The 27,680-nt window shown below is 38.5% G+C and overlaps 1 protein-coding gene and 1 long non-coding RNA gene across 3 annotated transcripts in view; one reads left to right on the top strand and one right to left on the bottom strand.

Moving 5' to 3' along the window:
- LOC125411435 (uncharacterized) overlaps positions 1-2,818 on the top strand; it is a 44,562-nt gene extending 41,744 nt beyond the window's left edge. The window contains exon 4 of the long non-coding RNA XR_014998359.2: positions 2,346-2,818. This is a non-coding gene — a long non-coding RNA (uncharacterized LOC125411435). The remainder of the gene's footprint in view (positions 1-2,345) is intronic.
- Pcdh15 (protocadherin related 15) overlaps positions 1-27,680 on the bottom strand; it is a 1,307,054-nt gene that overhangs the window by 840,798 nt on the left and 438,576 nt on the right. The window lies entirely within an intron of this gene.

The following is a 27,680-nucleotide window of genomic DNA, read 5'->3' as shown; positions in this document are numbered from 1 at the left end:
AACAAAACATTACATATTTCTCAAAATGTATTTAAGAAGACAATACATAGAATAATTTAATGTAACTTTCCTTAGTAACAGAAAATATCCATCACTGAGTATTATAATACAAACTACCACATTGTCAATTAGCATGATTTCACAAGTACTGTGCTCTAATTTAAAAGACCTATTTTAACTGGGTTTGGTGACTCATGACTGTAATCCCAGTATTCAGGAGGCTGGGACAGGAGGGTTTGTATCTCAAGATTCACCTGGGTTCCCTAGAGAGAACATGGATAAAAATCAACATAAATAAATGAACAAACTTAAAACATTAACCTATTTTACAGGCATCTGCCATCTGTCAATATGTGCTAAACCTTTTTTCCCCCAAAGTTTAAGTTATTCACCAGCACAGAGTCACTGTATTTTAAAATCATGTGTGACTTACACAGGACCCCTCACTACCAAACTTCTTACTACATTCAGTTGATAACTCAGAATTTGCAAGTAGATGTTTAACTATCTCTCTTCAAATATAACACAGAATTTGAAGTGATATTTTTGTTACAAACATGGCTATTTGTTTTATATATATATCGCTCTCAATGAGGACTTATAAACCATCTTCTCCTCCTTCTGGCTTTCAGGCTACCCTACAGAGAGACCAGGTAGAAAGCAATAATCATTTGCTTTGTCATAGAGGCATCATGAGTATCCATCACAGTACCGTTACCTAACTCGGGAACAAAGGGCAGGATGACCAGGTACCCAGGTTACGGATTGGGTTCTATGAATGTGCTAGGGAGGGTAAAGCGGGAAGATTTTGAGGTCAGCCTAGATTATTTAATGATTTCCAGACTGCATTGGGCTACAGAGTAAGACATTAGGACATTAGGACATTATATAGCAAAGTAATAAGTACTAAACTTGTGTTCTCAGAGCTATGCTTTTCTGTATTGAAGTTCTCTATATGTACATCCTGCCCTCTGCTTGTCATACTTTGAAAACTAGAAATTGGATTCAATATGAAAGCATTGAAGATGCCCCTGCTTTTGTTCTCAGTAACATTTAGACCTCTGACTCAAAAGCCTTGGGTTTGTTACTGGTGTCTGTAAAACTAGACGACTGATCCATTGGTTTGAAAACAGGACACTTCTTATTTCTCACAATTAATGCAGTCTAATAAGATTGGAAATATAGTCAAGTGTGTGATAACATGCATACAATGCAATGTCAATGAAATAGCTACTACAGAGACATAACCAGGATGCACATGATAGATGACAAACTAGAAGAAAAAGAAGAATTTTTTCCTACAAACTTGGGCTCAACCATCAGAGAAAACCATGTAAATGTTTTATGAGTTACAGTGACCTTTGCATGATAATGGGGGTCTGTACTATATTTACTAAAGAAATCCACACAGAGCCTCTGTAAGGTTAACTTATTGGTACCTTCTTTTAGAAACTAGTTCACTTTGGGGTGAAGAAACCACTTATCTGCTAACTATGTAGGAAAAGGCTGTCCATCTAGTGTAGATGAGAATCTACTTCTAATGGATCAACATATTATCCTGTTCAAGCTAGAGGATGGGCTCAATATATTTTAATGAATATTAAAATATCCATTAAATATCAAGATACGAACATTTGGGGAATAAAAGATTGCAGGACAAGATACAGAAATATTTCACTAATTAACCAAAACAGGAAACCCATACCAGCCCCAGAACAGAAACAGCTACAGAAAATCCATCAAGATAATCTTCATGAAGGTTAGGAAACCGCTCCTCTAGTGAAGGAGTTTATTCAAAATACCCCTGGTACAGGAGAGTTTGAAGTTAGCAGCATTAAGGGAATATTCTGGATCAGGAATTCTACTTTTCTACATTTTATAACTAATCAACTATGACATTTTCTTTATGCTTCCTCCCCAGTATCTCATGTGAATATTTATACCACAATACAAAGCACAACTCAATTTAAAAGTCTGCAGTCTACCAAAATTCCACCGCCTAACATTCATATTCTTTAAAATCACAAAGTCTCTTAACTATGAACCATGATAAAAAAATTTAAAGTTATACATTTCTTGTTCTAGGAGGGAAGAACCAGGGCATAGGGATAATTAGATCAAGACAAATCCAAAACCCATCCGCATAAATATGTCTCAGTCTCCAAAGTCCAGGACTAGCTCATTATCTCCTGGCCTCCAAAAGGTTTGGGAGGTTCAACTTGTCTGGAACTGACATATGCAATACACCCACAGCTTCGCAGGAGACTCAAGCTAGCTCCACTCGCACTGTCCTTGGGGGTCATTGCACAGACCTGACTTCTCCTGTATCCGGGTTTCCATTGCAGCTGAGTCTGTGATTTCACCAGTAGCTTTTCCGGCGTCTATTCTTGGACTGCGACTTTGCCACATGGAGCCAACCAACCCTCGACTTCTCTCCATGTTCACTTCCATCACCCCCGCCCCAGCCTTTACTGAAACTAAGGCTGTTCTTTCACCAATTGTACTGGCTGGTTCTTTGTGTCATCTGGACACTAGCTGGAGTCATCAGAGAGGAAGGAACCTCAGTTGAGGAAAAGCCTCCATGAAATCCAGCTGTAAAGCATTTTCTCAATTAGAGACCAATAAGGGAGCGCTTAGTCTGTGGTGGGTGGATCCTGAGTTTTATATGAAGGCCGACTGAGCAAAGCAGGGGAGGCAAACCAGAAAGAGCTTCCCTCCATGGGCTCTGCCTCAGTTCCTGCCGTGTTTGAGTTCCTCTCCTGACTTCCTTCAGCAATGAACAGCGATGTGTAAACTGAATAAACATTTTCCTCCCCAACTTGCTTTACAGTCGTGGTGTTTCCACCAGTGGTCTCTTAGCCTGTCTTCAGAAACTACGTTTCTGCAACATGATGCCAAGTCTCAGCTTCTCTTTGTGACCTTTTTATGTCTTTACAAACAGCATCATGTGGGAGACAGACACATCACCAAGTTTGGTTGCCGGCTTGGTGCAGCGTTGGCTACCCTGAACCAAATTTCTGGTGCGGAACCCCAGGAAATTATTCTCGGTCGCTATTCCTTCTTTGTCACAGTCGACTGTGTCCTTCTCTTAAACAATGAGCCAAATATATCTTTCCTCCTTAGGTAGCTTCTATCAAATATTTTGTGACACCCACAAAAAAGCAACTAAAATACTTGTCATTGATATAGAGCAATTTTCAAATCGGAAGCATCTTGAATTTTCAGGCTCAAAAGTGTTTACATTGTTCCATAGAAAAATATGAAGCACTTCAATGTTTTCAGTAGCATTTACATTATAATGAAGCAGATGACCCCTTAGAATACCATATAAGTTACAAAATTATAGAAGTAGCTGGCTGATACTCTGTGATAGGAATGTTAGGCAATAATGTTTATCCTATGATTATTTCCAGCCTATACAATGTAGCAGAATGTTAAAGTATGTTTGTATACATAAATATACATACATATAAATATGTACACAAGTGTGTGTTCTGTATATGTCTATATATATTATATATAATTTCTATTTAATTATTTTGTTAACAAATATTTATTGAGTCCATTTCTCTGGGTTCAAATTAGTTATAATGGAAGAAGAAATAAGATATTAATATAATTGTAAATATATTCCTTCACTTGACCTCAGAAGCTTCAGCCTGTAGCAGTATGCTTCCACAATGCAGTTAAACTCATTGCTTATCACCGGCTTGGTAACGTGTTTTCAGCTAATGGTTCTGTCTTCTCCCCACGGTTCCCCTCCTAACCTGGTGAAGATTTACTTCTCTCCTTTCCTCTCTTTGTACAGGATAAAAGCAATTTAAAGTGGTTAAGTAAATTGCTAAAGATAATATCACTAAAAATAGTGCCATGAGTTTGAACCAAATTCTATAGAAGTTAAAAATTGGTATTTTTTTTAGATTAATTTCCCCCCAAAAAAGAGTAAGGACATTTAAAGAGTGTAAGAAAGGTGAATGACTTCAAATGAGGTAGTACAGAGTTCATGGGTGTCTTTAAAATGCAAAGAGAATCACACTGGAAAGAGCTTTTCTGTGAACCAAAGCAACCTCACAGTAAGCACCTAATACTTTAGCTGAAACTTAAGCCAGTGGGAGAACAATTAACTCTATAACTGTAAGTAAATAGCTACATTTAATTTTGAATAAAAAGAAAAAAGGTATGAAACAACTAACTAGCCAGGATTCTAACTTATCTTCAATTTACTATTTTATTTCCTTGAAAATGTAATAATTAATGGTTCTATTTGGGAGAAAAAAGGAGGAAAAATAAACAGGAAGGAATAAAAGCCAGGGAGTGTGTCACAGCCATGGAACTTGGGACTGAATGAAAGAACACATCAGTCCAATACCAGATGGTCAGCCTTGAAAATGGACATATGTCGAACATTTTACAATTTTGCAGACAGAATATATGTGTGTGTATTAACAATTAATGATAAAGGAATCTATAAATTTAAAAGAAGTCAATGAGGAATATTTGGAAGAATTTGGAGGCAGGAAAATGAAGGGGAAAATGCTTTGATTATATTATAGTCTCAAAAATAAAAGTAATAATACATTTTTAAAATGACCACCCCAGGAGTCACTTGTTTGTTAAGTCTAATTTTTTTGTTAAGTCATTTGCTCTTACAAAAGTGAGAAGACAGTTGAAATGTTGTGGGACTGAAGTTATGATGCTGGGCCTTTTAAGATTTCATAATATAGTCACAGGAATTGTCCCCTAAGAATAGAGCCATGTGGAGGTATCTGGTGCAAACTGGAAACAGACAGGAGCCATTCCTCCTGTTTAGAGGCTGCATTGCACACAAGGAATGTCACAGATTAGCACACACTGGCCTGCAGCAGCCCCAAGAGGTGACAGCCATCACACAACTAGAAGTTGAGCACTGACTTATGGAGCACACCTAGAGTTCAAAACTTGTCATAGTTTAAAATAAGCCAGCAGGGATAATTGAATAAATGCAGGGCTAGTAACTGACCCCAGGGAAGCGCTCAAAAAGGAACTAGAATAGATGGGAAAACAGCTTCATTTCAGTCCAATGAAATCTTAAAGTTTTAGGAAAAGTTAGATCAAGCAAGAAACAAATTTCAGTTTCTAAATTTAAAATAAGCAATTACGTTAGCTAAAGTTTATGAGAAAAAGCCCATGAAGCCTCTATACTACACAAAGAATGACAGCCAACTGCAGAATTCTAAGGACTGGAATCTTCCCCAGGGAAGACCACTGGATATCCATTACCAAATGGTCGGCCCTGAAAACGTACATATGAATATCCTTATAAAGACTATATTCATATAACAACAATTAATAAAAAATGGATCTTGAATTTTGAAGAGAGCAAGGAGGGTTATATGGACAGGTTTAGAAGCAAAAATGTTAAGGGAGAAATGGTAAAATTATGTACATAATGTGATTATGTTATAATCTCAAATATAAAAAAGGATTACAATGGATTGCTAAAATTTCTGCTATTTGTCATAAACAGATAATTATATTTGAATAAAGATATTAGGTATGTCCTGAGAACTGCTGGTAGCAATGTCTTTACCAGAGGCCACTGAAAACCTAAAAGAGACGACAATTAATAATTCAGGTGTTGACCCACCAAATGAATAACTCTCTGATGGAAAACAAAAAACCTTGTCAAGCAAGGTTTATGGGGCCACAAAATCTGAAAACTAGTTGCTTCTGTCTGTAATTTTTATCCCATGCCTATATTCTTTCCTTAGTAATAGCTATGGGTATTTTTACCACTGCTTATGTGTTTATCTCATTAAAATATTTCATCTACTGGGCACAAATATAGTTGTGGATGGTCAGGAAGATAATTCCCACTTAACTGTATAATTAACATAAATAGAAATAATATTAGAATATTTTCCTTACTCAGACTGACATAGAAAAGTAATCATATTCCCAATCTTTTTGTCTTCAGAACAAGTTCAAAGCAAACTGGTTGCCCCTGGAAACAAATACACAGGGACAAGTTGTTGAACCAAAGTCAGGCAAGAATCTACTTTGGTAGACATAACATCCTGCAGTACTGGACTTTCTGCATGTACTCCTAACTCCAGGGTCCAGTCAAATAACTGTTTATTAAGTCCTGAATTTCAATGTCACTTTCTGTCTGGAAACCCTGACCGCTTAGAGCTATGTGCATGGCCAAGCATTATTCACTGGCCAGTCAGTGTGACCTCCTTATGTGAGAGAGAAAGTATGTGATCAGAATGGATCTGTTTCTTATTCAAGAAGTGCTGTGTGACCCTGAAAACGGGATTCATATTTGTTCAGAGACTTTGCTGTAGTAATAAAAGTGTGATGGAGAGAGTAAATAGGTGAATACACAAAGGAAGGAAAGTGTGTGGGAATGTGAGACAGTGTGTGTGAGTGAGCAAGGGACGTAGAAGAGAGATGTAGTGGATGTGTGAAGAAATTAGCATAGTAGAGAGAAGAAGTGTGTGGAGAAGAGAGATGTGTGGAGAAAAGAGATGTAGCTTCACATAAAGAGATGTAACTTTGTAGAGAGATTGTCAAGAAGGAGAGATATTTCGAGATGAAGTAAAAGAGAAGGTTACCACCAGGAAGGTGTGTGATTGTTCCTTTCTTCTTAAATTACCATCAGAAAGTGTGTGTTTCTGTATTTACCCCTCAGATAGAGAAGTTTTCTAAGTCCCAGCTACTCTGTAGCCATTTCTTTGTGCTACGCTGGGTGCAGTGCTGGGAACTGGATTCTTGGACTGTAGTTGGTCTGTGACCTTATGATTTGCTTATATGTGTTAATAAAATAAATACTGTAATCTTTTTAGGTATTTGGATATTTTTATGTATGTGTATGCCTCATACATAAATGCAGGAACACTGAGGTTTAGTAGAGGGTATCAGATCTCCTGGTTATAGAGTTTCAGAGAGTTGTGAGTCAACATACAGACACATATTGTACAGGGTAACTGAACTCAATTCCTTCTCAGGATCAGCAGCTGTTCTTAACTATTGATCACCTCTCTACTCCCTAGCCCAGAGGAATCATTGGTTTTTGTTGTTGTTGTTGTTGTTTTACTTTTTAATTTGGATATTTGAAGGCAACCTTTCTTCTTTCCCCCTCTGTCTTCTTTCTTTCTTTTTCTTTATCATTCTTTCTTTTGAAACAGAATATCACCATGTAGCCCTGTCTTACCTGAACCTTGAGGTTTAGTAGAATATGCTGGCCTCAAAACAACAGAGATATTTGTGTCTTTGTCTCAAGACTCCTAGGACTAAAGTTGTGTAACACCATTCTCTTTAATTTAATTTTATTTTGTATTGTTGTATGTTTGTATGTGTGTGAGTATAAATGCCAGAGGAATCTATTTCGTATAGAGGAATTTAGGGATCAAACTCTCCTCATCAGGCCAGGGCACAAGTGCCTCTGTGCCTCTACCTGTTGAACTGTCTTGCTATCCCTATGTCATGTGATTTTGAACACTATATATTATGACATATACAACATTTGAAGTAAATCCATAAATTGTATATTTATGTACACAGTACTACACAGCAGAAAAAATGACATCTTGAATTTTGCAGGTAAATGAAAGGAACATCATTTTAAGTGAGATAACCCAGACCTAGAAAGACAATTATCACATATACTCAATCATAAGTGGTTTTTAAACACAAAGCAAAGAAAACAAGCTCACAAATCACAATCTCAGAGAACCTCGACAGCAATGAGGACACTAAGAGAGATATACATAGATCTAATCTACATGGAAAGTAGAAAAAGACAAGACCTCCTGAGTAAATTGGGAGCATGGGGACCCTGGGAGAGGGTTGAAGGAAAGGGAGAAGGCAGGGAGGGGAGCAGAGAAAAATGTGGAGCTCAATAAAAGTAGAAAATCCTTTCAAATGAGTATAATAGCTTTATTGGGTGGAATGGATAGCAAAATGAAAAAATCTCCCAAGAGTGGTAGAGATTGGAAGGAATATTCAAATTTGTTTAAAAGACAAATGTTAAAACAAGAGAAACATTATAAATTAAAACTTTCAAAACAATGCAAATGCATACTTCATACAACTGAGCATGTAACCAGCTCAGAATCTCTAAGATTACTACAGCATTTTTAAACCACTCTGAACAGTCTAACACTTCCCATAGATGTTGCAGAGAACCTACATTTTCAGTGAACTAGAGATATTTTCAGAACTGTCTGTGAATGTCATCTGTGTGCTGATGCTAAAAGACAGATCATTATTTCATAAGGCAGATCATGGTGTTTCCTTTCAGAAATTGGGGTGTAAATAAAATAGCACAGAGAAAGGGGGAGCAAGAGATAACCTTATGAAATAATGCTTAGATATCAGAAATACACAGATCCACATTTACAACTCTGTATAACGTAAAAACTCAGTGCAATGTATTTTACAGTCTCTCTCTTGGCTACAATTCTCCTTTATGACATAAAGAGAATCACAAAATGTGGAATCTTCATACATACCTATAATCAAGCAGAGAAGGCAAGAGAATTATATGAAAGTTTGCAGCTGGCTAGAGTTACCTGGAGAGACCTTGTCTTAAAACAATAATAAATCAAGCTGGGAGATGATGAGGAGGAGAAAGTAGGGGAGGCAAAACAAAAGAAGGAAGAGAAGGAAAAGGGGGAGAAGGAGACTTATAAGAGTAAAACATTTTTAAAATTACACACAAAATTAGTTCAATTTCACAGTGAGACTTTAAATGGACTTTAGAATTGGCTGTTCTAGACTGTTTTGCAATGTCATCAAAAGTCTCAACCTCACCCAAAATTAATTTCCAGAACTGTTTGTCAAATCTAGACCAGGTGGTATCCACAGAAGGAGACAGAATGCCTTCTGTACAACACTCCCCTAAGCAAAAAGGCTTACCCAATAACCTAACAGACAAGAGGAATACATAAAAAATATCTCTCTTCTTCCCTCAGGATTTACTTTTGTTGAATGCAAAAACATTTCCGGTAAACAGAGCTGAATGCTCTCACTGGAAATGGGAGATCATTTGGGTCATGTGATTTATTGCTGGACCTGTCAATTTCTCAAGACAGGGTGGAGTCAAGAAACTGAAGATTTTACCAGTCACTTTAAAGCACTTCCACACATTTTTCTTCTTTGGTCTATAATCCACTGTTCATAAGAGCATTCACCAGTTTCCCCAAGTGTACCCACCATAAGCAGTTCTCTTTATGGACAAATTTACGTAGTCACTGCACACAGGCTGGAGGTCGGCAGTTTCTGTTTTCAGGAATAGGTTTTATTCCAAGACAATTGACAAGAGTGTTGAAAAGTAAAACAACTTCAGATATATTTATACACAAAAAGACAAAATAATATCTATTTAGAAGTGCAATTTCTCACATAAGTAACCTTAACACCAAGGTCAAGACCTGCCATCTATTTAAGCATCTTTTGATATCTAATTTCAAAATACAAGGGAAATTGCTGTTAGTTAATGGAAACACTTGTTGAATTAATTGCTCATAACATTTTCTCTGCCTATATTCAGCATCATATAGCCATGATGTTCTCTTTTCGACACTTCCCTCACCTCTGTTGCTGAAGGAGAGACATGATAGACATCAGGCATTTTCCTTTCATCTGATTCGCTTGCTACACTATTCTTTCCAGTCTTTTATCATGTGAGTTCCTATTGAAGCAAGACTCAACTCCTACTACTTTCTTTGTAAAGACTTCTTCTGAATGTCATACAAACTTTCCTAATTTTTTGGCATGTTATCTAGTATTTTCATTATGTCTTAAGAAAGAAGGATATTTGTAGAGATCAGAGGGAAACCTGAAGAAGTTTGTTCTTTCCATCCGCCTTGTGGGTTCTGTGGATCAAATTCAGGTCATTAGGCTGGTGGTCAGCCTGTTGAGCCATCTAGTCAGTTCCCTCACGTATTGTTAATAATCTGGAGTGAACCAGAATGTCCCTCCCCGGCTTGGTCTTCTACTCTAAAGGGCTGTTTGTATTAGGAAGAGCTCTTAAACAGCGTACAGTTTCAAAGCTTCTTGTATTTTCCAGATAACATCTTGTAAAGGAAGATATAATCAATAAGTTCAAAACTCAATGTAAGTTAATTCATGATCTTAAATGAAACATTGTGATCTAATATTTTAGTTGGAGGCTATAAAATTCACATTGATTAAAAATTAGCAGATGATTAATTACAGGTGTTTATCTCAGTACGTAGAGGACCTAACAGTGAGGACAAGTTTGGATTCTAGCTGTTTTCAGAAGCTGAATATGCACTGGCATAGTTCTCCAGGTTGTGAATCAGGTGCATAATTTTCAGAAACACAGAAAAGTGGATATTTGTCTGTCATCCCCTGAAGGCAAATAATCAGTTAAAATTGTCTTCCTTTCAAAGGACCAGAAAACATAAGATGGGTACCCCCAGAGTTGAGAGGTAAAACTGAAGGTAGAAATGGTTGTTCCTTCTGAGAAAGAAGAAAAATACAGTAAAGACCCCAAACCTTTGACTTCATAGTAGATCAATTATTGGACTCAATTTTTTAAAATTACCAAATATCATTAAAAGTATATAAAAGAGGAGTGGTGAGTTGATTCGGGCCACGGCAGGGGCCCGGCGAGGAGGAGCTAGGACTTTCCCCGACCCCATAGACACCCAGGTCAGCCTGCCCTGCTGGCTCCACCCTGCTAGCTTCCCGCCAGCCATCCCAGCTTCCATCCAGAGGGCCTTCCGAGTGGTGAGTTGATTCGGGCCACGGCAGGGGCCCCGGCAAGGGGGAGCTAGGACTTTCCCCGACCCCATAGACACCCAGGTCAGCCTGCCCTGCTGGCTCCACCCTGCTAGCTTCCTGCCAGCCATCCCAGCTTCCATCCAGAGGGCCTTCCGAGTGGTGAGTTGATTCGGGCCACAGCAGGGGCCCCGGCGAGGGGAAGCTAGGACTTTCCCCGACCCCATAGACTCCCAGGTCAGCCTGCCCTGCTGGCTCCACCCTGCTAGCTTCCCGCCAGCCATCCCAGCTTCCATCCAGAGGACCTTCCGAGTGGTGAGTTGATTCGGGCCACGGCAGGGGCCCGGCGAGGGGAAGCTAGGACTTTCCCCGACCCCATAGACCCCCAGGTCAGCCTGCTCTACCTGCTCCACCCTGCTAGCTTCCCGCCAGCCATCCCAGCTTCCATCCAGAGGGCCTTCGGAGTGGTGAGTTGATTCGGGCCCGCGGCAGGGGCCCAGCGAGGAGGAGCTAGGACTTTCCCCGACCCCATAGACTCCCAGGTCAGCCTGCAGTGTTGTGTCCACACTGCTAGGCTCTCCCGCCTGCCATCCCAGCTTCCATCCAGGTACAAATTTCTATATTTCTCCCCTCCCACTGAGGCCATAAAATTTCCCCAGTTCAGCTGCCTTGCACACTGGGCCTGCTCTGTAGGGGCATCCCGGAAAGAGGGAGTGCCTGTGCTTCAATACCCTGCCTGGGGAAAGGTAGGCATTCTGTCAGTGAACTCCCTGCCCAACAAGGGAACCTGACCCGATACCAGAAGTTCCAATAGAGAGCATTGGATTGAAGAGATGGGCAGACGCCAAGGCAAGACCTCCTCCAACAATCTGAAAAACAACATGAAAATATCAGATCCCAATGACCCTACAACAGAAGGATTTGAGCACTCTAACCCTGATGAAGTGGAAAAAAGTTCCATTATGAAAGCAATAGAGTCCCTTAAACAGGATATGAATAACTCCCTTAAGGAACTGGTCGAGAAGTATAACAAAAAGTTTGAAGAAATGAGTATAGAAATGGATGAGAAATATAACAAAAAGTTTGAAGAAATAAGTAAATCCGTGAGTGATACCCTGAGAAACCAAGAAAAAACAATCAAACAAGTAAAGGAAACAGTCCAAGAATTGAAAACTGAAATGGAGGCAATGAAGAAAACACAAAACGAGAACCGGCTGGATATGGAAAACCTAGGTAAACGAGCGGAGACTACAGAATCAAGCATAACCAATAGAATACAAGAGATAGAAGAACGAATCTCAGATTCTGAAGATACCATAGAGAAAAATAAATGCTCTGGTCAGAGAAAACGGCAAATCCAACAAATTCTCTTCACAAAACATTCAGGAAATCTGGGACACAATAAAAAAACCAAATCTAAGAATAATAGGGATTGAAGAAGGAGAAGAACTGCAGATCAAAGGCCCAGAAAATATATTCAACAAAATTATAGAAGAAAACTTTCCCAACCTAAAGAACGATATTCCTATGAAGGTTCAAGAAGCATACAGAACACCGAATAGATTGGATCAGAAAAAAACATCCCCGCGTCATATAATAATCAAAACACAAAACATAAATATTAAAGAAAAAATTTTAAGAGCTGCAAAGGAAAAAGGTCAAGTAACTTATAAAGGTAAACCTATCAGGCTTACACCGGATTTCTCTATGGAAACCATGAAAGCCAGAAGATCCTGGATAGAGGTTCTGCAGAAACTAAGAGACCATGGATGCAAACCCAGACTAATATACCCTGCCAAGCTACTGTTCACTATCAACGGAGAAAACAAAATATTCCAGGATAAAAACAAATTTAAACAATACGTAGCTACTAATCCAGCCTTACAGAGAATATTAGAAGGAAAATCACTACCGAAGGAATCCAACATTCCCAACACGGCCTACAATAACTCGAACATCTAGCGACCATTCATAAGCACAAATTAAAGAAGAAAAACACATATACTCTACTACCTAACAAAAAAAAAATGACCGGAGTCAACAACCACTGGTCATTAATATCACTTAATATCAATGGACTCAATTCACCTATAAAGAGGCACAGACTTAGAGATTGGATACGAAAACAGGATCCAACATTCTGCTGTTTACAAGAAACACACCTCAACCACAAAGACAGACACCTACTCAGAGTAAAGGGTTGGGAAAAGGTTTTCCAAGCAAATGGACCTAAGAAACAAGCGGGCGTGGCCATTCTAATATCTAACAAAATCGACTTCAAACTAAAATCAATCAGAAGAAATGGAGATGGACATTTCATACTCATAACTGGAACAATTCATCAGGAGGAAGTCTCAATCCTGAATATCTATGCTCCTAATATAAAGGCACCCACATATGTAAAAGAAACTCTTCTAGAACTCAAGGCGGTCATCAAACCACACACACTAATAGTAGGAGACTTCAACACTCCTCTCTCACCAATGGACAGGTCAATCAGACAGAAACCTAACAGAGAATTGAGAGACTTATTGGAGGTATTGAATCAAATGGACTTAACAGACATCTATAGAACACTCCACCCAAATAGGAAAGAATATACCTTTTTCTCTGCAGCTCATGGAACCTTCTCGAAAATTGACCACATACTCGGTAACAAAGTAAACTTCCACAGATACAAAAAAATATTAGTAACTACCTGTGTCTTGTCAGATCACCATGGACTAAAATTAGAATTCAACAACAATGCTCCCCCCAGGAAGCCAACAAACTCATGGAAACTGAACAGTCAACTACTAAATCACCCCTGGGTCAAGGAAGAAATAAAGAAAGAAATTAAACTCTTCCTTGAATTTAATGAAAACAAAGACACAACATACTCAAACCTATGGGACACTATGAAAGCAGTGCTAAGAGGAAAGTTCATAGCACTAAGTGTCCAATTAAAGAAAGCGGAGAAAGCACACATTGGAGAATTAACAGCACAATTGAAAGATCTAGAAAAAAAAGAAGCTGATTCACCCAGGAGGTCTAGAAGACTGGAAATAATCAAACTGAGGGCTGAAATCAACAAAATAGAAACAGAGAAAACAATCCAAAGAATCAATGAATCAAAAAGCTGGTTCTTGGAGAAAATCAACAAGATTGACAAACCCCTAGCCAAGTTAATCAAACGGCAGAGAGAGAACATGCAAATTAATAAGATCAGAAATGAAAAGGGGGACATAACCACAGACACAGAGGAAATTCAGAGAATCATCAGATCTTACTATGAAAGTTTATATGCCACAAAGTTGGAAAATGTAAAAGAAATGGACATTTTTTTAGATAAGTACCATATACCAAAGTTGAACCAAGAACAGGTGAACAATCTAAATAGACCTGTTAGTCGCGAAGAATTAGAAGCTGTTATCAAAAATCTCCCTACCAAAAAAAGCCCAGGACCAGATGGTTTCAATGCAGAATTCTACCAGAACTTCCAGGAAGAGCTAATACCTATACTCCTTAACGTATTCCACAATATAGAAACAGAAGAGTCATTGCCTAACTCCTTTTATGAAGCTACAGTTACCCTGATACCAAAACCACACAAAGACACAACCAAGAAAGAGAATTACAGGCCAATCTCACTCATGAACATCGACGCGAAAATTCTCAATAAAATACTGGCAAACCGAATCCAAGAGCACATTAGAAAAATTATCCATTATGATCAAGTCGGCTTCATTCCAGAGATGCAGGGCTGGTTCAACATACGCAAATCTATCAATGTAATCCATCATATAAATAAACTGAAAGAAAAAAACCATATGATCATCTCACTAGATGCTGAAAAAGCATTTGACAAAATTCAACACCCATTTATGATAAAGGTGTTGGAGAGACTGGGGATACAAGGATCATACCTAAATATAATAAAAGCAATATACAGCAAGCCGACAGCTAACATCAAACTGAATGGAGAGAAACTCAAAGCCTTTCCACTAAAATCAGGAACGCGACAAGGCTGTCCACTCTCTCCATACCTCTTCAATATAGTGCTTGAAGTTCTAGCAATAGCAATAAGACAACATAAGGAGATCAAGGGGATTCGAATTGGAAAGGATGAAGTTAAACTTTCGTTATTTGCTGACGATATGATAGTTTACATAAGTGACCCCAAAAACTCTACCAAAGAACTCCTACAGCTGATAAACACCTTTAGTAACGTGGCAGGATACAAGATCAACTCCAAAAAATCAGTGGCCCTCCTATACACAAAGGATAAAGAAGCAGAGAGGGAAATCAGAGAAGCATCACCTTTCATGATAGCCACAAATAGCATAAAATATCTTGGGGTTACTCTAACCAAGGAAGTGAAAGACCTATTTGACAAAAACTTTAAGTCTTTGAAGAAAGAAATTGAGGAGGATACCAGAAAATGGAAAGACCTCCCCTGCTCTTGGATTGGGAGAATCAACATAGTAAAAATGGCAATTCTACCAAAAGCAATCTATAGATTCAATGCAATCCCCATCAAAATCCCATCAAACTTCTTCACAGACCTTGAGAGAACAATAATCAAGTTTATATGGCAAAACAAAAAACCCAGGATAGCCAAAACAATCTTATATAATAAAAGAACTTCTGGAGGCATTACCATCCCTGACTTCAAACTCTATTATAGAGCTACAGTATTGAAAACAGCTTGGTATTGGCATAAGAACAGAGAAGTCGACCTATGGAATCGAATAGAAGACCCAGATATTAACCCACAAACTTATGAACACCTAATTTTCGACAAGGGAGCTAAAGGTATACAATGGAAGAAGGAAAGCATCTTTAACAAATGGTGCTGGCATAACTGGATGTCAACCTGTAAAAAAATGAAAGTAGATCCATATCTATCACCATGCACAAAAATCAAGTCCAAATGGATTAAAGACATCAACATTAATCCGTCCACTTTGAACCTGATAGAAGAGAAAGTGGGAAGTAGTCTACAAGATTTAGGCACAGGAGGCCTCTTCCTAAGCAGGACCCCAGCAGCACAGACAATAAGAGAAACAATGAATAAATGGGATCTACTGAAACTGGGAAGCTTCTGTAAAGCAAAGGACACTGTCAGTAGGACAAAAAGGCTGCCTTCTGACTGGGAGAAGATCTTCACCAACCCCTCATCAGACAAAGGTCTGATCTCCAAAATATACAAAGAACTCAAGAAACTAGGCACTAAAACTCTAATTAACCCAATTAAAAAATGGGGTACTGAACTTAACAGAGAATTCACAACAGATGAACTTCGAATGGCCAGAAGACACTTAAGGTCATGCTCAACCTCCTTAGCGATCAGGGAAATGCAAATCAAAACCACTTTGAGATACCATCTTACACCTGTCAGAATAGCTAAAGTCAAAAACACCAATGATATCCTATGCTGGAGAGGATGTGGGGTGAGGGGAACACTCATCCATTGTTGGTGGGAATGCAAACTCGTGCAGCCACTGTGGAAATCAGTGTGGCGGTTTCTCAGGAAACTGGGAGTCAACCTCCCTCAGGACCCAGCAATTCCACTCTTGGGAATATACCCTAAAGATTCCCGATCATACTACAAAAGCATTTGTTCTACTATGTTCATAGCATCACTATTTGTAATAGCCAGAACCTGGAAACAGCCTAGGTGCCCCTCAATAGAAGAATGGTTAAAAAAGGTGTGGAACATATACACATTAGAGTTTTACTCAGCGGTAAAAAACAATGACATCTTGAATTTTGCATGCAAATGGATGGAAATAGAAAACGCTTTACTGAGTGAGGTAAGCCAGACCCAAAAAGAGGAACACGGTATGTATTCACTCATAAGTGGATTCTAACCATAATTAAAGGTCTTTGAGCCTATTATTCGTGATCCTAGAGAAGCTAAATAAGAAGATGAACCTGATGAAGATTATTTAGCTATCCACCAGGAGGTAGGAAATAGACAAGAGTCCCAGGAAACCTCGGGTGCATGGGGGGGAGGGAGGGTCGATGGAAGGGGAGAAGGTTAGAGAGAAGGGAGTAGGGGAAGAAAGGGGAAAGCTTGGTGGCCTGGGATGGGGGGGGGGAGGGAGGAAGGATGAATATGGGATCAGGGAAGATTATATTTCAACTAAGGGACCCATTTTAGGGTTTACAGGAGACTTGATTATAGATGGGATCCCAGGTCCAAGGAGAGATCCCCCAGATTGCTCTCTGGACAGAGGAGTGGGTGCCTGAATCGGCCGTGGCCCATGTCCATACTGATGTATATTTTGCTTATCACCATAGATCCTGCATCTGACGAAGGACGGCGATACAGTCGGTGACCCATATTGCAGCACCGGACTGAGCCCCCCGAGGTCCAAATGAGGAGCAGAAGGAGGAAGAACATGAAAAACGAAATCAGTACTGCGAGGGATGCTATCACCCACTGATACAAGGGAACGGATCTGATGAGAGTTTACCAAGGCCAGTTGGACTGGGACTGAAAGAGGACGTGATCTAACCAGACTCTCCGAATTTGGCCGGATTCTCTGACTGTGGCTGACCCGAAGTCTTTCTGAAAAGCCATTGACTATGATACTGGGACCTGTTTCCTCTACATATAATGGATTTTGGGGATCCAGTCTGTTTGGACACTCACCTTCCTGGACCTGGAGGGAGGGGGAAGGAACTGGAACTTCCCACAGGGCAGGAAACCCTGACTGCCCTGGGGGACGAAGAGGGAGGAGGAGGGGGAGTAGGGGGAGTTGGAGGGTGTTGGGATGGGGGGTGGAAATGGAAACTTTTATAATTTAATAAAATTTACTAATAAAAAAAGTATATAAAAGACATGAATATTTGAGACTACTAATATGAAATTAAAGATGGCCAGTTTAACAGTAAAGGAACTCTGAAATTACAAAATACCTTATTATTTGTCACATTTCACTAGCTATTTATGATACATTTTACTACCATATTCATTTGGCAGAATACTAATAGATATTTCCTTAGGCCATGCCTTATCTAGTTTCAGATTCTTGGCCATTTCTGCACTGTCAGATATGGGCTCTATCTCATGGCAGAAGCTTTAAAACCAATCAAAAAGTGGTTAGTTACTCCCATGACATTTATACCACTCTTGCACCATTGTGGCTTGCAGGGTGGTTACTGTTGGTTGGCACAGGGCTTGTAGCTGTGAGATATTGATGATTTCTGTTATCCCCTTATAGTTATAGAATAGTTCCAGTACCATGAACATTGGTCCTTAGGGATGAGGGTTTTTTGTTTGTTTGTTTGTTTTTTTGTTCAGGCTATTTGATCATAACAACAGAAAAACCATGATAACAATGGGTTGCTATGGAATTATGTCCTGCCAGACAGCTGGGGGAGAATGTTCTAGAATAACTAGTCCATTCTAGGTAGTGCATACATGCACCTGGAAGATACAAACATCTTCCACTTTTAAAAGTACAAGGCTTGGCAGAGTCAATACCATCATCATGTTACAAGCTTGGATATGATACCCATCCTGATATAAAGAGCAGAGCTCAAAAATAAAGGAAATCTAATCTTAGATTAAAAGTTCCAGATTTGCTCTTACCTAGCTTAACCATTATGTAGGCTTGTTACTGTTTCGGTTTTCTTTCCAAAGCCTACAAAGTGCTCAGTGATTAATCTGAATGGTAAATGCGGGTGTCAGTAAATCCCTCTAATCTACAAGGCCAGGTCTTTCATATTCGTCTGCTCACTTCCTCTGCGTCGCACTCTCTCTGTCTCTCAGTCTCTCTCTGTCTCTCTGTCTCTGTCTCTGTCTCTGTCTCTCTCTCTCTCTCTCTCTCTCTGTGTGTGTGTGTGTTGGTGTGTGTGTGTGTGTGTGTCTCCCTCCCCTTCCCCATCTCCCTCATTCACCTTCTCCATCCCTGCATCTTGCTCTCTGGCCATATTTAATTTTCTAATGATGCTATTCTTTCATGATACCTAAAGGGTTCTGTACTCCACATCACCCCACTAATGGCAATACTGACAAGATGTCTTTGAAATATAAACTATTATTAGGCTTCTTGAAGTCTTATTAATCCTTAATAAATATATCTTACTCACAGATAAAGCTAAAATCCATGGATGGGGAAAGAAAGAAGAAGATGAGAAGGAGGAGGGGAAGGAGAAGAGTGGAGTGAAGGAAAGTTATCATTGAGTACCCCAGGCAGACTTCAAAAAATGAGCACTTCCTGCCTCAGCTTACCAAGTGCTTGGTTAACAGGTTGCTGTCACCATCACTCCAACACTTTTCTGTCTCTAAAAATCTCTAAGTGAATAATAATAGAAATCATACACATATACATTAATTTTCGATATCTATTCAATTTATTTGCTTTTTCTGGTTATGGTTGATTAAGACTGAATTTCCAATGGAATGGATGTTTCATTTAAAAACTGAAATATTTTCTTAAAAGAACTTGGCTCTGGGTTTCTTTGTCAATGTCATATTTAATTTTGCTCAAACTAGTTCCATTACCAAAAATCGGCCATAACTTTCAACTAAGATAATAAGTTCAGAAAAGGCGCATTTTTAAAGGTCAACTCATGCCATGAGAGGAAAATAGGAGTCTAGGAGTAGGTATCACCATCATCCCAACCCCAGGAGAGAAAAATAATCTACATCAAAAAGAAGATGTCACATGAAATTACATGCACTAGCTTCCTACTTCTCTGTCAGAATGTTTATGAAGAGAAAAAAAGATAGAAAACAAGAACAAATTAAAAATGTGATCTGGATAATAGCCACATAGCAAAAGGAGAAATAAATGAGTTAACGGAATGAAATAAAGAAACAAAAGAAAGGGATATATTATAAAACAGCAGGATCAGATTTCAAAGTCATTACAGAGAGATTTATTAGAAATATCATTAGGACTGCTTTCCAGAATACAGCAAACCCTAGAAGAGATGAGGAGGAATGGAGAAAACTTAAGAACACATTTAGTGATGAGTTGGACTTCAATGCAAAGAATAAAGCAAATAAATCAGGAGTGGGCATGAGGGGAGGATGTCTTATTGATGAAGAAGGGTTGAATCTTTAAATGGATCCATAACTTTAAGAGTAGAGGCACGTCTGAGGATTTATATCCTTTTAAAGGACATTCACTTATAAATATTTGTTCACAAGCATGCCTATGTGTGTGTGTACATATATGAATTCAGGTACCAACAGAATCCAGATGGGGCTGCAGGGCATTGTGAGCAGCCATGTGTTCTTGGGAAACAAACTCTGATCCTCTAAAGAAAAGCAAGCACTCTCAACTGCTGAGTCATACCTCCAATTCCTGGTTATATTCCCTTAATGTTGAGAGAAATCAGAGGCTGTCTGTGCTTTGAGCAAAGTTGCTAACTTTCTACTAACAGCCCAGAAGCTGAGATGGAGATAAAGCCCCAAGAGGCTCCCTAATAGCAGATGTTCCTGAATTTTAACAGAAGCTGTATGAAAAAAAAATGTTTTCTGATTTTTTTAGCTGTAAGATCTCAGAAAGAAGGAAAACCAAGTCTCCTATTGAGAAGATGGTTTCTATAACTGACATTAGAGTGCCAATCATAATTTAGAACATCAAACGAGTCTTTGATTAGAACAAAGTGACTTTGAACTGAATTATGAGAAATAAAGGCAGAAGATACAATGACTTGTCAAGATCAGTCCAGTGTCACCTCCAGATGAAAGTGGTAAGTCCCAAAGTTCAATCATCAGACTACAAGTGTGCCATGTGGTAGGAAGGCTGTCCTGAAGCATTCCCCCACGCTGTTTTACAATAAATGGCTCTAACTAGCATTATCCAAATTTAGCAAAGCAAAACAGGAAGATATCTTGCAAGTATGTTAAGGACTCAATGGTGACTCTGCATTCGATAGACTGAAATTTATATTTCTTCATTATTTTGTTCACATGATTTTCTCTTTCTTATTTCAAATGTTACACTTGTAGCTCCCCAGAGACATGCCTATGTTTCATACAATCACTGTGAATTTTGATTTAAATGAATACCTAAGATACAGAAAGACAGCAAATCTCCCTGAGAAGTGCCCCCAAGTATTTTGTGGATCTCATTTTCAGAGGCTTTCCCGAGAGAAGCCCACACCTGTGTCCCCAGGTGTGTCTCTCTTTCTTAGCATCTCTCTCACAGTCCTCAAGTTTAAATCTATACTAAAGAACAGGCACATAAAAGTTTAAGTAATGCTTAAAGAAAAGTAGGCTCGTCATGCATGGTGGCAAGTACCTATGATTACAGTCCTCCTCGGGGGACTGAGCAAGAAGATGGCAAAGATGAAGGCAGTTTGGGCTGCGCGGCACGTTTCAAGGAAGTCTTCAAACAAATTGAAAAACAAACCAGCAGAAAACAGAAGAAACAGCCCTTGAAGTGGTTTTGTTGGGGAATGAAGGGAAGGACTGTAGTGAGATGGCGAAATCCAACCCTAAAAAATTTTACAGAGAGAATTTGTATTTTTAAATTTCTTCACTTTTATTGAAAATAGAATTTTTCCCTCTTCCCTCCCCTCTCCTGTGGATCCACGCTCTTTCTGTCTATCCTTTGAAAACAGACATCATTTCCATTTGAAGAGATGCATTGGAGTTGAATCCAGAATAAAAGGTGAGACTCCATCTGTTTATATATCCAGATTTTACTTCAGTCAACTGACAGAGTAAATCAACACACGTCACGGATAATGGTAGTTGTTGGACCCAAGCAAGACAAAGAGATAATTTATTAAATTAAAAATAACTCCAGGTTAGGTCTTTGGCTGACTTCAAGCACAAATATTCTTTATGAGAGGAAGAGGAAGCAGATTACCGGTCAAGACAGGGACAATCATAGGAACTGGATTTAAAGCAACTGCACCAAGCCCAGATGTGTATGATTCTGCTACAGCTGTCTTCAGGGAAGAATACACCACACAAAACTAGACCTAATTTAACATGAAAATTGGGCTCGTGTTGGCTTATATATGAAAACTGAAATTATCTTATGTATTTTCTCTTTGGTCATGAATGTCAGGTGTCATTCAGAAACTTTCTGTTTCTCTTGAGAACTCATGGCTTTGCTCAACAACTCTTTGGTGATTATCTGAAATACCCTGACTTACCAACATAAGAACACTTTTTTATGCGAGTCTTTATTCTAGATACAATATTACATGAATATAAATACACTTTTCTCAACTCTTTTCTCAATTTTATACTCCTTCTTCATTAAAGAGAATTTTGAGTTTCTCACAGGGCCTGTGTCTTGCAGTCATCTGTGTATTTCATTTCATTTTTTATTTTTGTTTTTTTCTTTTTCATTTTCTTTTTGAAAATGAGCTGCTGAATTCTATAAGGAATTGTTACTCTAAATGTTGATGGCAATTTCATTTCTCTCCTCTCTCACTTAATCCCCCTAAGGATTTTCTCTGCCTGCCCAGAAACGACAGAAAGAAAGAGACCTTGTCTCTGAAATCAAGGCAAAAGTACCCCGTTGATTCCTCGCAGCCAGGTGTTCTACTAATGGAGAGGGGAGGTGAAGTGGGAAAGACCTGTGAACACAGTTGGGAGTTTATAGAGACACCATGTGCCAAAGAATGGGGCGTAGAAAAACACACCTGATGCAAAGACCAGACATGTGAGAGAGGAAGACTCTGAAGGGAGGCTCTTCGGGAGGATTTCCTGCTTCACAACCCCTTAACATCAACGGTATGATTGAAAGGCCCTTCAGCAAACCCTGGGGTCCCAACACCTCGGAGATAGAAGGAACATTGAAATCCTCCTCCCTTACCAGGCGACAATGGAAATAGCATCAGGCTGTCTCCCATTGACCAGACCAGCTCTGGGAAGATCTTATTTTCTGCAGACTTGGTGGAGGGAGAGCTCTGTATTCCTCTTTTCATCCTGGCTGATTTATGCTTAACTCCACCTTTCTATTCTATTTGTGTTGGAAGTTTATAGAAATAAACGCATTTTTTTATTTTAATCTTTTCTTCTTTGAGCACTGTCCACTAACCCTGAGTGTTCTACAGAAAGTCTGATGGATCATGGCACTCAAGTTTTTTTCTAAACCATTATTCTAATTGTTTTCTGATAGCTTACGACAAGGATCAATTCATTTTAGCCCAAGAATTTACCTCAAATCCCTGCCATTTTCTACTTTATGTATCCACCCAGTGTCAGTTCATTCAACGACCTGTCTTCCTTCCTTTAGAGTTTGATGTCCTATTCTAAAACCCTCAATTTTCATAAGATCTGCCTCAAATGTAATTACAGCGCCTCTATGTTATTTAGAGGGTGACAGTGTTCTGAGCTTGACTCTGTTCTCAGATATGTTTGTCTACGCTTAGATCCACCACATCATATTTTTCCTTTCATATTATAAGTTTTCAAATATTCTATCTAGTTAATCACTAACCAAATATTCCCGAGATCCTGCTTTTTGACAATCATTATTCACTGTAGTGAAAACTCAAGGAAGTGACCATTGCCATGCCTCCTCCCTTAAGAACACGGTACATACTACATGCATTTCTCTGCCACACTTAACATCAAATTGCTCAGGGCTGCTGGAGAAATTATAAAGCACTAGACATTTAATGTACTGTTTTTGTTTTTCCATATTAATGTTTACGATGCATATTTTAAACATCTCTGAGAGTATAAACAGAAAATGTCCACTATAGCCTCATGTATTTAAAAACATATTCACTAGCCAGTGCCACTGCCTTAAGAGGCAACTGAAGCTGTTGGTCATTGTCCTGATTTCTGGACACAGGCTCCTAAGAGTGGGATTTTGAAGATTCTCTCCTGGCCATGTTTCTGGCTTGAGCTCTCTATTCCTATCTCTATCAGAGACGCTTCTAAAAATATAGTATTAGGAAAATATAACATGTCAACCTCTGATGGATCTTAAGATGCACTTGGTTGAAATTCTAACTTGATGATTAATTTTGATGTTTCCCAGGTAGGTGATATTATGTATTATGTTGGATATTATGCTGGTTAACAACTGTAGTATAACACACATTTTTGACATCTTAACGTGTGATTTTGTACTTCTTCACATCTATACCCATGTGTTGTGTCTCTCTCTCTCTATTTTTAAAAAAGATTTATTTTTGTTTTAATTATGTCCATGTGGGTAGGGCAGGGTTGTGCTCCTGAGTGAAGAAGCAGATCCCCAGGATGGGGTTATAGGAGGGGGTGAGCGGCACATTGTGGGTGCTGGGAGCAGACCTGGGGTCCTCTACAAGACCAGTGAGTAAACTTAACTCTGGGGTAATCTCTCCAGTTGCTCATATTATGTATTTTTGTGGTAAGAGCCTATAGAATCATTCATTTTGCACATCCAGTAGAGCATTCATTTAAGTTCCATGGTACACTCATCACTATAAAGTAAGTTTTATGTTAGATTACTTGCCTAGCTGTGGGCTATGCAAATGTGTTGAATATCTTTAAGAAGGCTTGCTCAGCTGTTCCATTGGTTAGGCATATTAAGTGTAGTTTTAACTTATGATACTTTCAGCTTAACGGTGGGTTTATTGGGATGTAAAATCACAAGAGGAACTGTTTCTGTTTTTAACATTTGTAGAATATTTTTGTGAAACCCATGCCTCAGATCCTACCAGCCATCACTTAATAGGGGGAGTGTATTTGTTATGACTATCTCAAATTTAGAAAAAGAGTTTTTATTGTTTTCAACTGAGAACATCTTTCCTGTTCATGCCTTGAGGCTCTGGCAAGGTACAGGCAGTTTTCCTTGGAAATAGACACCCGTTCCTTAGGAAAACTCTCCAGTACTGCCGCATAGAAAACTGAAAATATGAGAAATTTTACAGGCATTTATTTCACAAGCCACTTGTGAGACTCTGTCTCTGAATAATATTATTGTATGGAGAGATAATTTGAGAATTCTCTTTTAAATGACCTCTAAGACTCTAAGTAACACAAATATAAACTTTATTATATTTTCTAAGAACTGACTTTGGGGTTAAGCCTAATTCTGGACAGCACATAATGAAATTAAGATAAAAACAACATTATGAAGCAGCAAAAAAAAATGTTTATATTAACTGAACTAGATCCAAAAAATTTTCCAGACTGATGAGTACATTGGAGCTGCAGGCTCAGCAAAACTTTGTAAGTGGCTCCCCAGCACACAATTGAGTCTCTTTACAAAAGGCAGATGAGGAATTGGAAACCACTTCGGAATTGACATTTTTGTTGAAATTTAATTGAAAAAGTTACGGAAGTGAAGATAATGTGAGGAAGCCGGGCGTAAAGTCATTGCTTTCCACAGTTTTATCACATGCCCTCATCACCTTCCAGATAGCACATTGCCACCGTGCCCCCAACACCCTCTACAGTTGGGGCTGATGTGGGTGCCATCTTGATACATTATTAATTTAGAGTAATGAAGTTGAAAGCAAGAGAAACGACTCACTCAGCATTACAGATTCATCCAGAATCAGTGGTGCCCTTGTTAGGGAAACATGACAGCTTGTCCTATTGTTTTCTCCTCCCTTTATTTTCCTGACTCCCGGGCTTCAGTGGAATATTTAAGATTAATTAGGCATGGTTTAGCAAATTACATGAAGGAGCAACGTGTTCGATGAGAAAATTACATCAAATGTCAAGCTTCATTTTATTTAAGTTTGGATAAACAGAAACAGTCATAGTGTAGTTGAAATACTTAAAAGCCTTACCAATACATAGAAGAACATAGAAAAACAGTAGCTCATATGCTATGAAACAAAAGGGACATAGGTTTAAATAAATGTGATTATAAAACATTATTCAGATGATCCCATGCTAAATTACCACAGATGCAGCAGAGCACATGGATTGAATTCTTTCTTACTAAAAATAAAATTGAACATTCCACAATTTTTGTACCTTAAGATTGCAATCTAAATAGAATCTTGGATCATATCTCAAAGCCAAATATTATTTCTGTACTTTATATATCATCTTCTATGAAAACCATTTGTTTTGAACAACTCAGAGTCAAAGAAGAAAGGTAACAAATAAAAAAAGACCCACTCTAATCAGTCTACTGGAAAAACTAGGGTACCTAGTCAATGTTTTAGAAATAAAGGCCAGAGCAGTGTGGACATCAGAGTCCAGGGGAGAATAAAGGATGCCACAGATGTTTGAAGAGACAAATATTCATAGAGATGAGGAAGAGAAATAAAGCAACTGTAATACTTAGCATTTAAGATCTCTCATATTCCACAATAAAAACTAAACCCCACAATGCCTTCTCATTTTACTAGAATCTATTCCAAATCTTCATTTTCCTCAGTTCTAGAGATTGTATGTTAATATTCCATCATAATTTCAGATATTTATGACTTACATAAGTCTTATCTTTCTTCCCCGGAGATTAGAAATCCCTGTTTTGGTAAGATTTAACTTTTAAAGATCATCATAGGACACTTGACGTTCATGCACTCTGAGATGTCGGGAAGGAAATTTCATATTTGCATGAACTTGGAGGTTGACATTTTCAACCTTATATGACAGCATCACCAAGTTGGTGATAATGGAAAAAAAAAAGTAAACTTTGCTTGAAGGAGAGACTTTTAAATCACAAAACATTAGTTGTTGTGTGATCACATGGTCCACAATGCTGAATGTTTGAACTCAGGTTTAGAATAAATCCAGAGGCCAGTGAGTAAACTCTGTCACAATTCTAAAACATGTGAAAAATAGTTCAGTGACTGAGAGATAAGAGATGAATGATCAGTCTAACAAAATGAAACCTTAAACTTTGCATCCAAATCCATGCTTTCTTTAGAACGATGTTTGTAGAAATTCCTGAATATTCTTTTAAGTTTTTCTTAAATATGAAAACCATAGATGAAATTAACCACATCAGATTCTATCATAAGCACATACTCATTTTTTCCATTATTCCACTTTGTAACTTACAAAACACAGAGCCTCGTTGCCTTGTATAAACCCTGTGCCAAACAGAGGGACATGCTATCTTTATGAACAAAATGATTTGAATAGAAGTGTAGGGTCATCTACTAGAACATGGCTCTTCCCTCTGCAGCTGCATCTCTAAAAAGAACTGACTCTCTTTCTCCTGGGAGTCATCAGTTACCAATAGCTCCTCAGCTAGAAATGGGGCTCCATGAATTCCCCCTTCTTTGCCACCAACCATGCTAGAATTTTGACTGATCTTCAGTTCATAGTCACAGCTACTGTGCAGTATTTGAGTTCCTAGATGTACCAGGCCTGTCGCTTCCGGCAAATACTCTTTCAGTGCAGACTTTCACTATCTCTGACTCCTACAGTCTTTCTGCTTCTTCTTCAACCATGATCTGTGAGCTTGAGTGTGGAGTGCTTGGGATTATTGATGTTGTATTTAAGTTCTTAAGAAATTCAAATTGAATTTCTGTAAGCAGTGATTTGTAGTAAACATTAGACATTGCAAGGCATACATTTATCAGATACATATCTGTATTGTTATTAATATGGGTCATGTGTTTTATTTTATTAGCATCGTATTTCCAGGTTCAGTCCTCCAACTAAGAACATGCAAGCACTTACCACATCAACAGAGAAAAATATCACAGCTAAACTAACTTAATTAGCTCCCTTAGGGTAACAGTGACATTAAACATTAAGACAAATTAAGACTTGGAATTTGGCAGCAAAATTCAAGAAAGAAAGGATTATACTATTTCAAGAATATCTAATGTATTTTAAGATATAAACACCCCTGTCTGTGAGAAGAGTGGAAATATATGAAGTTCAAGTGTGTCTTCTCTTTGTTAATGTTAATATTTATGAATAAATTTATGAACTGTTCAAGATTTGCTCCAAGAACAGCTGTTCTTTGTGGTAAGATGGACCATCTCTTCTCAATCAAGGTCAGGTTTGCTGGGTTCTATTACTGTAATGTCTCTGAGAAAGGCTCCTGACTCTGTGGACAATTAAAAGCAAA

The sequence above is a fragment of the Myodes glareolus genome, chromosome 18, assembly GCF_982192425.1.
Source record: "Myodes glareolus chromosome 18, mMyoGla1.1, whole genome shotgun sequence".
In the NCBI taxonomy this organism is placed as follows: Eukaryota; Metazoa; Chordata; class Mammalia; order Rodentia; family Cricetidae; genus Myodes; species Myodes glareolus.
The sequence above is the reverse complement of the archived record's forward strand: the minus strand, read 5'-3'. Positions and strand labels throughout refer to the sequence as shown.